Here is a 12,511-nt window from a genome sequence, read left to right as displayed (position 1 = left end):
ATTAGGAAAATCTGGCCTTTACTGCACGCAAGAGTCTTCCAGAGCGCTACCTTTCCTAGGTATTGTGGACAGCGTAGAGAGCAGAGTGTCGGTTCACTTCATTTCCGCAGTACTGCCTGTACCGGGCGGTACACCTCCACGCCGCTAATTTAAAATTTGCGCCAGTAGAAACTCCTCTGCTGGAGGAAATCTGAACTTTATCTACGGTATGAATTTTGGAAATTTTGGATTTTTTGAACTGTGTCATTTTTGATGTGTTTTTCTTTTACCTGTAGTAAGAAGTGGGAATTGTCTCTTCTAGAGGACACTACTGAAAAACTACAATGGTGCACCCTAGTGCGATGTGAAAGAACTGTTTTTTTGGAGAAATTTTTATTTAAAGTTTGTTTCTTGTTAAATTTCTTTCTGTTATTGTTTAAGTTGGCTGTATACCCCTCTCTTTCCCCTTGCTTTGTATTTAGCCAATCCCGAATTTCTTTAATTAATTTCTGACCAATCTGATGTATCTTCCCCCAACTTGAATATGCTGCTTATCCCTAACCAATAAAGTTTTGGTGGGAGGGTGTTCTCATTCCAAAAACGCCTCGAACCTTCCGCGAGAGTATATTAACTGCTGATTTTTGGGTCTCTGGGCCACTTCTGTTCCATCTTTTAGTGTGTAAAGTACATAGCAGGGGGCGGGAAGCGCATCTTTCTTCGGCAGCAGTCAACAACAAGGTAATGGCCGATTAATAACTTCTTTCCTTGCTAGCTCAGCAGTTTAACTCTCGGGGCGGGTCCGAAGTTTTTCCATAATGTAACCTTCCTTAAAATGTAACGACACTTAGTATCTATTCTATCTTTTAAACTGCATATCGGGATAGAGAGTGCTTAACCCTCTCGAGCTCCCACTCATATTGTTTTGAGGTGTACTTATTCTTTCTCAACCTATTCTTCTTTAACGTAATGTAAATTGTTCCTTTCTAAAGTCACCTCTTTAGTATGGGATTAGTCCTTGTATTAATGGCCTAGTGCCAAGTAGGTTTTAAACAAATGTATTAGGAGTGCAGGTCGCCTCCTCTCAATTGGTTATTTTTGAGGTCATGTAATTTACCTTTTTCTCACTTAATAGGCCTCAGTAGGTTGGGTATTTTGCCCCTGTGTCTATGTCCTTAGAGGACAACTTGAAGGTGGAGTTTGGTGTAGCCTTTGTAAGGCTTAAAGTTGAGAGCGAGTGGTTTTTTCTTGAAAATTGATGGTTGTATGCCTCGTGGAGGCTTTATGGTGTAATTTTGGTGCAAGTGCTCCTGGGCGTGAATGGGGTTTTCTGCCCCTCTGTGAAAAATTTATTTTGGAGTAAAGTTGGGCTAATTGCCCTAGAAGTGTGAATTCGGGGCTCGAAGCCCAAATCCTGTAAATACTGTAATCGCACCTTTGTACCTGCCATGCTTGTTATTTCTTAATTTTGAAAAGAAAATATAACCTTGTTAAATTTTAAATTCACTTTAATTTCGTAGGCTGAGACCTGTTCACCCCCCGCACCTTCTTTCACCTCTACCTACCACAAAAACACGGTAACAAGTGGTAGCAGAGCGTGGTTGAATGGGTCTCAATTTTGCCCCTTTTGACGGCTAAACATTGTTTTGATTCAAACTCTAACAATTTTCTCAGTTGCTGGAATTTTTGATCTTTCCTGTTTCAAAATTGTTCTGTCATCATGCCCGGCCCTCGCGATGTTCTCCATCTTAACTATTTGCGCAAGGAGGAGTTGATCTATGAGTTAACTATCAGAAATGTGCAATCTGGAGGCACGGTTGCGATAGACACCAACAAGCTTAGAGAGTCCCTTGATTTGCCCATTCCATCCCCAATTTGGGAGAGAAAGAAATTGACGACTCTCCTTCCACGATCACCGAGAATACTACTGGGCTAGCATCGGTAGTTAGTTTTTTGACGAAAATGATCCTTCTCCTAATCAAATTAAGCGTGTGCAAGCCAGGCTATATCATTTTTCAAATAGAGTTAACGATCTGTTGTCTCTGAAGTTGAATGACGTTCAGAGGAAGAAAGCTAGTACGTTGCTTGAAAGTATTTCTGAATTATCTAGTAAGGTCACTCAATTGTTAACTGGGGAAGTTCCTCCCAAAATTGATCAACCCACCACGATGAATGTAGGTAGCGAGGAAGAGTCTCCTAAGGGAGAAGTCAATAGGATAACCGTTGCTGCTCAAACTATCTCTGCCCCATTGGACAACGAGTCTGAACGCCGTGCATCGTTGCATAATATACGTTCTGAATTAACTTCCTTGCCACTGAAACCTTTACCTACTATGTCACCCGGGTTTAGCAGCTTGCCTCATCCATTGGCAATGTTGCTCAGAGGTATCTCTAAGTTTTCCGTTAATACCACCAGTGAAGTAATTTCATTTTTAAGATTTTTAGTTGAATTTCAGGATCATGCCCTTGTGTTTTCTCTTTCCCCATGCCAGATTTTGCAAATCATCTATCCCTATGCAATTGGTATTCTCTCAGACAAAATAGTAAGAGCCATTGCCGAGCAATCATCTATTGAGGATTTCCACGCCCACTTGCTAGTTAACTTCATCCCGGCTAGGGCCAGGTCCTCCCTTATTCAGAAGTACTATTATCGTGTACAGCGTTTGGATGAAAACTTGGCAGACTTCATCCAAGATATTATATTCTATACTAGGGTGTTTGCTCTTCACTTCCCTGAGGATCAGATTGTACAAGCTATAGTGGAAGGTATTTCACCATCGTATAGGTCATATTTGTGTTTCGCGGCGTGCCCGCAAACTTTCTCTGAACTTGAAGCATTGGCCGTCTCAGCGGAAGGAGTTAGATACGCCGATTCTTTGCGTGTCGCGAAAGAACCCCCTCCTTCTTTTGGTAATCCTCGGCCTCCTCCTCGCCGACCAGTCACACCTCGTAAATGCTATGCTTGCGGGTCGCCCGACCATCTTCGGAACAAGTGCCCATTGCTCAAGTCTAGTGGGACAAGGAATGGAGCTGGTTCATCACAAGGCTGTTTTAAATGTGGGGCTTTCTCACATATCGCCAAGAATTGTCCGAATTCGAATAGCACCCCCTCCTGCTCAACTTCAGGTGCAACTTCCAACAACACTCAAAAGAGACTAGTGGCTTCGGCTGAGTGGACTAATCCATCTTCCCGAGGCTCAGCCCCTGGCAAACAGGTCGTAAATTCAGGGAAAGTACAATCTGCTAATCTATCTTTTGAATGCCCCAAAGAGTGTCTTAGGATTGCGGCGGATACCCCCGCACCGGTCCCTTTTCTCAAACTTGAGTTAAATAATGAACCCATAACAGCTCTTTTAGATTCTGGCAGTGTTTTTTCGATTATTTCGGCTGAATGGTATTCTAAATTGAAATCTGTTTGTAAACTACCTGACTATGACTCATCTCCTGTTCAATATCTTTCGGCTAATTCATCTCCATTGGAAATTCTAGGTTCTGTAAATGTCAAAATTCGTATTATTAAATTTACATGGAAAATCAAATTGTTTGTGGCTAAGCACCTGTCTTGCCCCATCATATTGGGAGCTGACTTTATTTGTCACACTGGTCTTGTGCTCGATCTTCAGAGTAAGTCGTGCACATTCAATTTGCGTCCAATTGTAAAATCCCCTTGTTAAAGTGTAATTCTGTATCATGTTCATCTATTTCGCCTACCCAGGATGAGATGTTGTTAGACCTTAGACATCTACCTGAGGAGCAGGCTGATAGTATTCGTAAATTATGTCAGTCATTTCCAGAGGTGTTCTCTGATACTCTTGGTGTTACTGACCTTATTGAATACAAAATTGAGGTCACGGATTCAATTCTTGTCCGTCTTCCACCTTATAGGTTATCTCCACCTAAAATGAAGGCTCTGAAAGAAATCATCGATCAGATGTTGAAGGATGGTATTATTAGGCCCTCTAAGTCGGCGTATTCGTCACCTATTTTTCTAGTCCCGAAACCCCAAGGGGGCTTCAGGCCTGTCATTGATTATAGGGCTCTCAATCGGAAGGTGGTGTTACAATCTGTGACCTTCCCGACCTTCATTCTTGTTTTTCATGGTTCCGTAAGGCCAAGTTGTTCACCATCTTGGATTTAAATCAGGCCTACAATCAAATTGCACTAGCGGAAGAGTCTAAACATCTTACAGCGTTTGCCACGGACTGGAATTTATACGAGTACAACCGCGTGCCTTTCGGGCTCCCCACGGGAGCAGCTGTACTCACTAGGCTGCTAGATAGGGTCTTCTCCGACATCAAATTTGAGTACTTGTATCAGTACTTGGATGATGTCGTCGTATTTTCGGAGACCTTTGAAGAACATCTAGATCATCTGCGAGAAGTTCTCAATCGCCTTCGTAAGGCTGGGTTAACTGTTAAGTTGTCCAAGGTTGCCTTTGCTAAGACCTCTATGTCATTCCTAGGGCATATTGTGTCACCTGATGGTGTTGCAGTCGATCATTCGAGAACACAGGCCATCCGTGATTTTAAACCCCCTAAGGACATCAAAGGTATCGCCAGGTTCATTGGTATGGTGAATTTCTTCAGAAAGTTTATTCCTAACTTCGCTAATAGAGCGGCGCCCTTGAACCTTCTTCGTAGGAAAGGCATCAAATTCGAGTGGGGACCTTCTCAACAAGCCGCTTTTGAAGATCTTAAATTAGCTCTCTGTAATGCCCCTGTACTTGCTATGCCTGATTTCTCGAAGAAATTCATTGTCCAAACAGACGCGTCGTCGTCAGCAGTTGCTGCAGTCCTTCTTCAAGAGACTGAACTAGGGAGGCGACCCATCGCCTATGCATCTGGGACTCTATCGGCTCAAGAAGCCAAGTATTTTATCTATGAGCTCGAAGGGTTGGCAGACTTATTCGCCTTAGAAAAGTTCCGTCTCTATCTGGAACATGTCAAATTCGACCTGGAGACAGATAATCAAGCCTTAAGCTGGGTCTTAGGTAGGCCGCGTCGTACTGGTCGTATAGCCCGTTGGGCCATCCGAATTTCTGCCTTCCAATTCGATGTCCGGCATATCAGAAGTACCGAAAATGTTGTTGCTGATGGACTCAGCCGTATGTTTTCCAACGACGTCGAGACCCAGGAACCGGTCGACAGTTCATCACCTCCCGAGTCCATACTATCTGGTGTTAATGCCATCTTAACAGATGCTCCCATGCTCTTTAGGGATATCGAGAAATACCAACGTGAAGATCCGACGCTGGCTCCGATAATGGAAACCCTTTCTTCTGGGGAACATGTTGTCCGTTATGTTCTGAGGAATGGTGTTCTATGTTGCCCTTCGAGGCATGATAAGATGATGAAGGTTGTCGTTCCAGCTGTTCTTGTGCCTATGATCTTCAAGTACTATCATGAGACCCCATTAGGGGGGCATCTTGGAATCTTTAAAACTCGTGAAAAGATTCGTGAAAGGTTCATCTGGAAGGGTATGGACGGTGAAATCCGTGATCTAGTAAAAGCTTGTAAATCTTGTTTACTCAGTAAACCCACCATGTCCACCAAGGTAGGCGTTTTGTCTTCGCATCAAGCGTCGCGCCCCATGGAACGCCTGTATATTGATTATGTAGGACCCATTCCCCAGTCGAAGGGAAATGCCAACATGTTCATCTTTGTATGTATAGATGGTTTTACAAGATTTTCCTGGTTATTTCCGACTAAGCTGGCTACCGCTCAGTCCACCATTACTTGCTTAAATTCTATTTTTGCTTCCTTTGGTCCGTGCCAATACATTGTGTTTGATAATGCTAAGGCGTTTACATCAAATCTTTTTCGTAAATTCTGTTTTGACTTGTCCATCTCTCATGTGACGACTTCGGCTTATTACCCTCAACCATCTCTGGCTGAACGGGTTAATCGTAATCTCCGGTCCGCGCTTATTGCCTATCATCATGAAGATCATTCTAGGTGGGACACGTCCCTGCATTGGTTAGCTTTTGCTTTGAATTCGGCGGTTCATGAATCACACAAATTTACTCCAGCTTCTTTGATGTTCAAGTTTGTTCCCAACACGCCGCTCTCTAACCTCTGGTCTCTGAGTGACATTGTACCTGAGACAATAGATCCGGACAACATTAAAGATCTTTGGAAGAAGGCTAAAGCCAATCTTAAAGTGTCTCATGAAAAGGTTAGGGAAAGGTATGATCGTGGACGGAGACCCACCCATTTGAAGGTAGGTGACCAGGTAATGGCCAAGAATTTTGTTCCCGCGGGCAAGCTTGCCCCCAGATTTCATGGGCCTTGTGTCATTATCGATTTCCTTACGCCGGCTACGTTGTTATTAAGCAATCCAGCCACCGAGAGGATATTTAGGGTTCACCTGTCGCAGGTGAAACCTGTATAATTGCTGTGCTAACTTGCCTCATATTATCTTGAAAGGAATATGAAGGTTATATATATATATATATATATATTTTTTGAGTTTTAACTTTTAAGGCATTCTGCCCCTTCTATAATATTTTGTTTCATATGTAAGCATTTTTGTAAAACCTTCCCCGCACCGTTAAACTGCCATCCTGTCGTTGCCACGGCCATTACCACGCTCCCGTCTCCTGCTCCACTACACACAGTGGCTCGCATCTGAAATGAATTTCTGCACGCCGCTGGCCCCTCAACCTCTCCACAATGAATGTAAACTACTATTATTCTGGTCCAACAAAAATTCTGCCGCCAAGCTTTAATGTTTCAGTGCCCCCGCAGCCGCGCGGCGCTGTGCTGCGACTGGGATAGAGGAAGGGCCCCCTCGACCCCAGCGAGGACGACATGCGCACGGCGAGCCGGAGCTCTCCTCCCGGCCATGGCTGATGTGCGCCGCACGACCTGCTACTGGCCCGCAGCCTGTATATGTTCACCGCGGGCGCGGCGTGCTTCAACACCTCTGTTCCCCTCATAGTGCGGGCGAGCGGTATCTCAGGGTACTTGAGGGGCCCGGGCGGCCTCCTCTGAACGCAAGCTGTGGCGGCTGGTCTGGCCGTTAGAATCATCAACGTTTGAAGTACATATCCAGCTATATGGACATTCCAGTTCAACATTACTACCTTTTCTTGGATTTTTCTTCAATACCGGGTGGACTTAGAAAATTTTTCCTCAACTTTAAAAACTAAAGATTTCCTTCTGAATTTAACCTCTACAAACATAAAGACATTACTTCACCAGTTACTACGAGAATTTCTTAAACTGGATCAAATCAAATTTCAACAATTTTGATAAATGCTTTTGCAATTAATGTCCATATCAACATCATAACTTGGACCTGGTTTTCAAACAAATTTCATGTGTCACCCCTGGAGGAACTTTTTTTGGGGGGGGGGAGGTCTGTACCGGGCGGTACACCTCCACGCCGCTAATTTAAAATTTGCGCCAGTTGAAACTCCTCTGCTGGAGGAAGTCTGAACTTTATCTACGGTATGAATTTTCAAGTTTCTCAGAAGATGTCACTACTTGGAAATTTTGGAGCTTTTGAACTGTGTCATTTTTAATGTATTTTTGTTTTACCTGTAGTAAGAAGTCTGATCTGTCTCTTCTAGAGGACACTACTGAAAAAACTACAATGGTGCACCCTAGTGCGATGTGAATGAACTGTTTTTTTGGAGAAATTTTTATTTCAAAAGTTTGTTTCTTGTTAAATTTCTTTCTGTTATTGTTTAAGTTGGCTGTATACCCCTCTCTTTCCCCTTGCTTTGTATTTAGCCAATCCCGAATTCTTTAATTAATTTCTGACCAATCTGATGTATCTTCCCCCAACTTGAATATGTTGCTGTTCCCTAGCCAATAAAGTGATTGTGGGCGGGTGTTCTCTTCCCTAAAACGCCTCGAACTTTCCGCGAGAGTATATAAACTGCTGATTTTTGGGTCTCTGGGCCACTTCTGTACCATCTTTCAGTGTGTAAAGTACATAGCATGGGGCGGGAAGCGCCTCTTTCTTCGGCAGCGGTCAAAAACAAGGTAATGGCCGATTAATAACTTCTTTCTTTGCTAGCTCAGCAGTTTAACTCTCGGGGCGGGTCCGAAGTTTTTCCATAATGTAACCTTCCTTAAAATGTAAAGACCCTTGGTATCTATTCCATCTTTAAACTGCATATCGGGATAGAGTGTGCTTAACCCTCTCGAGCTCCCACTCATATTGTTTTGAGGTGACCTTTTTTTTTCTCAACCTATTCTTCTTTAACGTAATGTAAATTGTTTCTTTCTTAAGTCACCTCTTTAGTATGGGATTAGCCCTTGTATTAACGGCCTAGTGCCAAGTAGGTTTTGAACAAGCGTATTAGGAGCGCAAGTTCGCCTCCTCTCAAATTGTTATTTTAGAGGTCATGTAATTAATCTTTTTCTCACTTAATAGACCTCAGTAGGTTGGGTATTTTACCCCTGTGTCTATGTCCTGAGAGGACAACTTGAAGGTGGAGTTTGGTGTGGCCTTTGAGAGGCTTAAAGTTTGAGAGCGAGTGGCTCTTTGGGTGTTGTATGCCTCGAGGAGGCTTTTCTGTGTAATTTGGAGCAAGTGCTCCTGAGCATGAATGGGATTTTCTGCCCCTCTGTTAAAACTTATTTTGGAGTAAGGTTGGGCTGATTGCCCAAGAATTGTGAAGTCGGGGCGCGAAGCCCAAATCCGGTAAAATATTGTAACTACATTTTGTTGCCTCGCTACTCTGTACCTGCCATGCTTGTTATTTCTTTATTTTGAAAAGAAAATATAACTTTCTTTCACCTCTAACTACCGCAAAAACTCGGTAACAGTTAATATTTCCGACACTGCCGGGAATCTACCCGGGACCGCTGTGACTAAAGGCCAGAACGCTAACCATTTAGCCACGGAGCCGGACTGCATGAGGAAAATCTGGCCTTTACTGTACGCAGGAGTCTTCCAGATCAATGGCTTTCCTAGGTATTGTGGACAGCGCAGAGAGCAGAGTGTCGGTTCACTTGATTTCCGCAGTACCGCCAACCAAAGTGGGTGAAACAAATGGGTAAAAGTATTACATATAACTAATTCAGAACAATGTTTACTTCATATGAGTATGGTTACTTTTCTTTTTCCTTAATACGTTTACGCTCCAGGGTTGGTTTTTCCTTCGAACTGAGCGAGGGACCTCACCTTTAACGCCTCAAGAGCAGTGTCGTGGAGCCTGAGACTTTGAGTAGGGAGAGAATACAACTGAAGATAAGGACCTATACCTCGCCCACGCGATCTTCTGTGGGAAGGGGTGGTAGAATAATACCGGTACCCACGCAATCCCCTACCTGTCGTAAGAGGTGACTAAAATGGGCCTCAGGAGCTTTCAGTTCGGGAGCATGGGTCTTTATCGAGTCCTAACGTTGCTTCCACTTACTTGTGCCAGGCTCCTTACTTTCATCTATCATATCCGACCTCCCTCGGGTTAACTCTTGTTCTTTTCCGACCCTGACGGTATTAGAGCTCTCCATGCCTAGGCCGGTGTTTGCAGCTAATCACACTAACCACTACATCACAGGGGCGGACTGCATATTATCTACCGGGTGTAATCCAATTTATTTTAGTTATTCGTATGTTTTACATTAGTTTGAGGGGCAAGTGGGCCAGTATCGCATTCGTTACGTCCTTCAGTGCGCTCTAAGCGTGTTGAGACGAATTGAGCTTACATCGTATTTCGGCTCTAATCTGAACTAGCATCTTCTCTTCGTGCTCTTCATATGTGCTTGAGCCTAACAGCACGCGCGACGAGGTGGCCGAGTGCTTAAGGCGTTTGAATGCTAATCCAATGTGCTCTGCACGCGTGATTTCGAATCCCATCCTCGCCGGATAATCGTTTTAACCTTAAGAATTGCAAGAGAAAAAATGAAATGGCTTTTTGTGCCGGAAGTGTCCGAGGATATGCACAGTTCGCCAGGTGCAGGTCCTTCGATTTGACTCCCGTAGACGACCTGCGCGCCGTGATAAGGATGAAATAATGATGAAGACGACAAATGTACCAGTCCCCGTGCCAGCGAAATTAACCAGTGATGGTTAATACTTCAGACCCTGCCGGGAATCTAACCCAGGTCCTCTGCGACTAAAGGCCAGAACGCTAACCATTTAGCCATGGAGCCGGACTGCATGAGGAAAATCTGGCCTTTAGTGCACGCAGGAGTCTTCCAGAGCACTGCCTTTCCTAGGTATTGTGGACAGCGTAGAGAGCAGAGTGTCGGTTCACTTCATTCCCGCAGTACTGCCAACCAGTGTGGGTGAAACAAATGGGTAAAAGTATTACATGTAACTAATTCAGAACAATGTCTACTTCATACGAGTATGGTTACTTTTCTTTTTTCTTAATCAGTTTACGCTCCAGGGTTGATTTTCATTCGAACTGAGCGAGGTACCCCACCTCTACCGCCTCAAGAGCAGTGTCGTGGAGCCTGAGACTTTGAGTAGGGAGAGAGTACAACTGATGATAAGGACCTATACCCCGCCCACGCGATCATCTGTGGGTGGGGGTGGTAGAATAATACCGGTACCCACGCAATCCGCTACCTGTCGTAAGAGGTGACTAAAATGGGCCTCAGGAGCACTCAGTTCGGGAGCATGGGTCCTTATTGAGTCCTAACATTGCTTCCATTTACTTATGCCAGGCTCCTTACATTCATCTGTCATATCTGACCTCCCTTGGGTTAACTCTTGTTCTTTTCCGAGCCTGACGGTATTAGAGCACTCGATGCCTAGGCCGAGGGTGGCGGCTAATCACACTAACCACTACATCACAGGGGCGGACTGCATATTATCTACCTGGTGTAATCCAATTTATTTTAGTTATTCGTATGTTTTATATTATTTTGAGGGCAAGTGGGCCCGTATCGCATTTGTTACGTCCCTCAGTGCGCTCTAAGCGTGTTGAGACGAATTGAGCTTACTTCGTACTTCGGCTCTAATCTGAACTAGCATTTTCTCTTCGTTCTCTTCATATGTGCTTGAGGCTAACCACCCGCGGGACGAGGTGGCCGAGTGGTTAAGGCGTTGGACTGCTAATCCAATGTGCTCAGCACGCGTGGGTTCGAATCCCATCCTCGTCGGATACTTCTTTTAACCTTAAGAATTGCAAGAGGAAAAAAAAATGGCTTTTAGTGCCGGGAGAGTCCGCGTATATGTACGGTTCGCCAGGTGCAGGTCTATTGATTTGACTCCCGTAGACGACCTGCGCGCCGTGATAAAGATGAAATGATGATGAAAACGAAACATGTACCCAGTCCCCGTGCCAGCGAAATTAACCAGTTATGGTAAATATTTCCGACCCTGCCGGCAATCTAACCCGGGTCCTCTGTGACTAAATGCCAGAACGCTGAAGATTTAGGCATGGAGCCGGACTGCATGAGGAAAATCTGGCCTTTACTGCACGCAAGAGTCTTCCAGAGCGCTACCTTTCCTAGGTATTGTGGACAGCGTAGAGAGCAGAGTGTCGGTTCACTTCATTTCCGCAGTACTGCCAACCAAAGTGGGTGAAACAAATGGGTAAAAGTATTACATATAACTAATTCAAAACAATGTTTACTTCATAGGAGTATGGTTACTTTTCTTTTTTCTTAATCCGTTTACGCTCCAGGCTTGGTTTTTCGTCCTTACTGAGCGAGGTACCCCACCTCTACCGCCTCAAGAGCAGTGTCGTGGAGCCTGAGACTTTGAGTAGGGAGAGAGTACAACTGAAGATAAAGACCTATTCCTCGCCCACGAGACCTTCTGTGGGTGGGGTTGGTAGAACAATACCGGTACCCACGCAATCGCCTACCTGTCGTAAGAGGTGACTAAAATGGGCCTCAGGAGCTCTCAGTTTGCGAGCATGGGTCCTTATTGAGTCCTAACGTTGCTTCCACTTACTTGTGCCAGGCTCCTTACTTTCATCTATCATATCCGACCTCCCTTGGGTTAACTCTTGTTCTTTCCCGAGCCTGACGGTATTAGAGCACTCGATGCCTAGTGCGGGGGTGGCAGCTAATCACACTAACCACTACACCACAGGGGCGGACTGCATATTATCAACCTGCTGTAATCCAATTTATTTTAGTTATTCGTATGTTTTACATTATTTTGAGGGGCAAGTGGGCCCGTATCGCATGCGTTACGTCTCTCAGTGCGCTCTAAACGTGTTGAGACGAATTGAGCTTATTTCGTACTTCTGCTCTCCTGTGAACTAGCATCTTCGATTCGTTCTCTTACTGTGTGATTGAGCCTCGCAGCTAGCGAGACGAGGTGACCGAGTGATGAAGGCGTTGGACTGTTAATCCATGTGCACTGCACGCGTGAGTTCGAATCCCATCCTCGTCGGATACGCCTTTTTACCTTAAGAATCGCAAGAGGTAAAATGAAATGGCTTTTAGTGCCGGGAGTGTCCGAGGATAAGTACGCTTCGCCAGGTGCAGGTCTTTTGATTTGACTCCTGTAGACGACCTGCGCGCCGTGATAAGTATGAAATGATGATGAAGACGACACATGTACCCAGTCCACGTGCCAGCGAAATTAACCAGTGATGGTTAATATTTCCGACACT

At 44.7% G+C, this 12,511-nt stretch overlaps 1 non-coding gene across 1 annotated transcript; it reads left to right on the top strand.

Moving 5' to 3' along the window:
• Positions 1-10,960: 10,960 nt before the first annotated feature.
• TRNAS-GCU (transfer RNA serine (anticodon GCU)) lies at positions 10,961-11,042 on the top strand. The gene has a single exon. It is a non-coding gene; the product is annotated as a tRNA-Ser (tRNA).
• Positions 11,043-12,511: the final 1,469 nt, after the last annotated feature.

The sequence above is a fragment of the Anabrus simplex genome, chromosome 1 (assembly GCF_040414725.1).
Source record: "Anabrus simplex isolate iqAnaSimp1 chromosome 1, ASM4041472v1, whole genome shotgun sequence".
Classification (NCBI taxonomy): Eukaryota; Metazoa; Arthropoda; class Insecta; order Orthoptera; family Tettigoniidae; genus Anabrus; species Anabrus simplex.
Note: the sequence above shows the minus strand (reverse complement) of the source record. Positions and strands in the feature narration are given on the sequence as shown.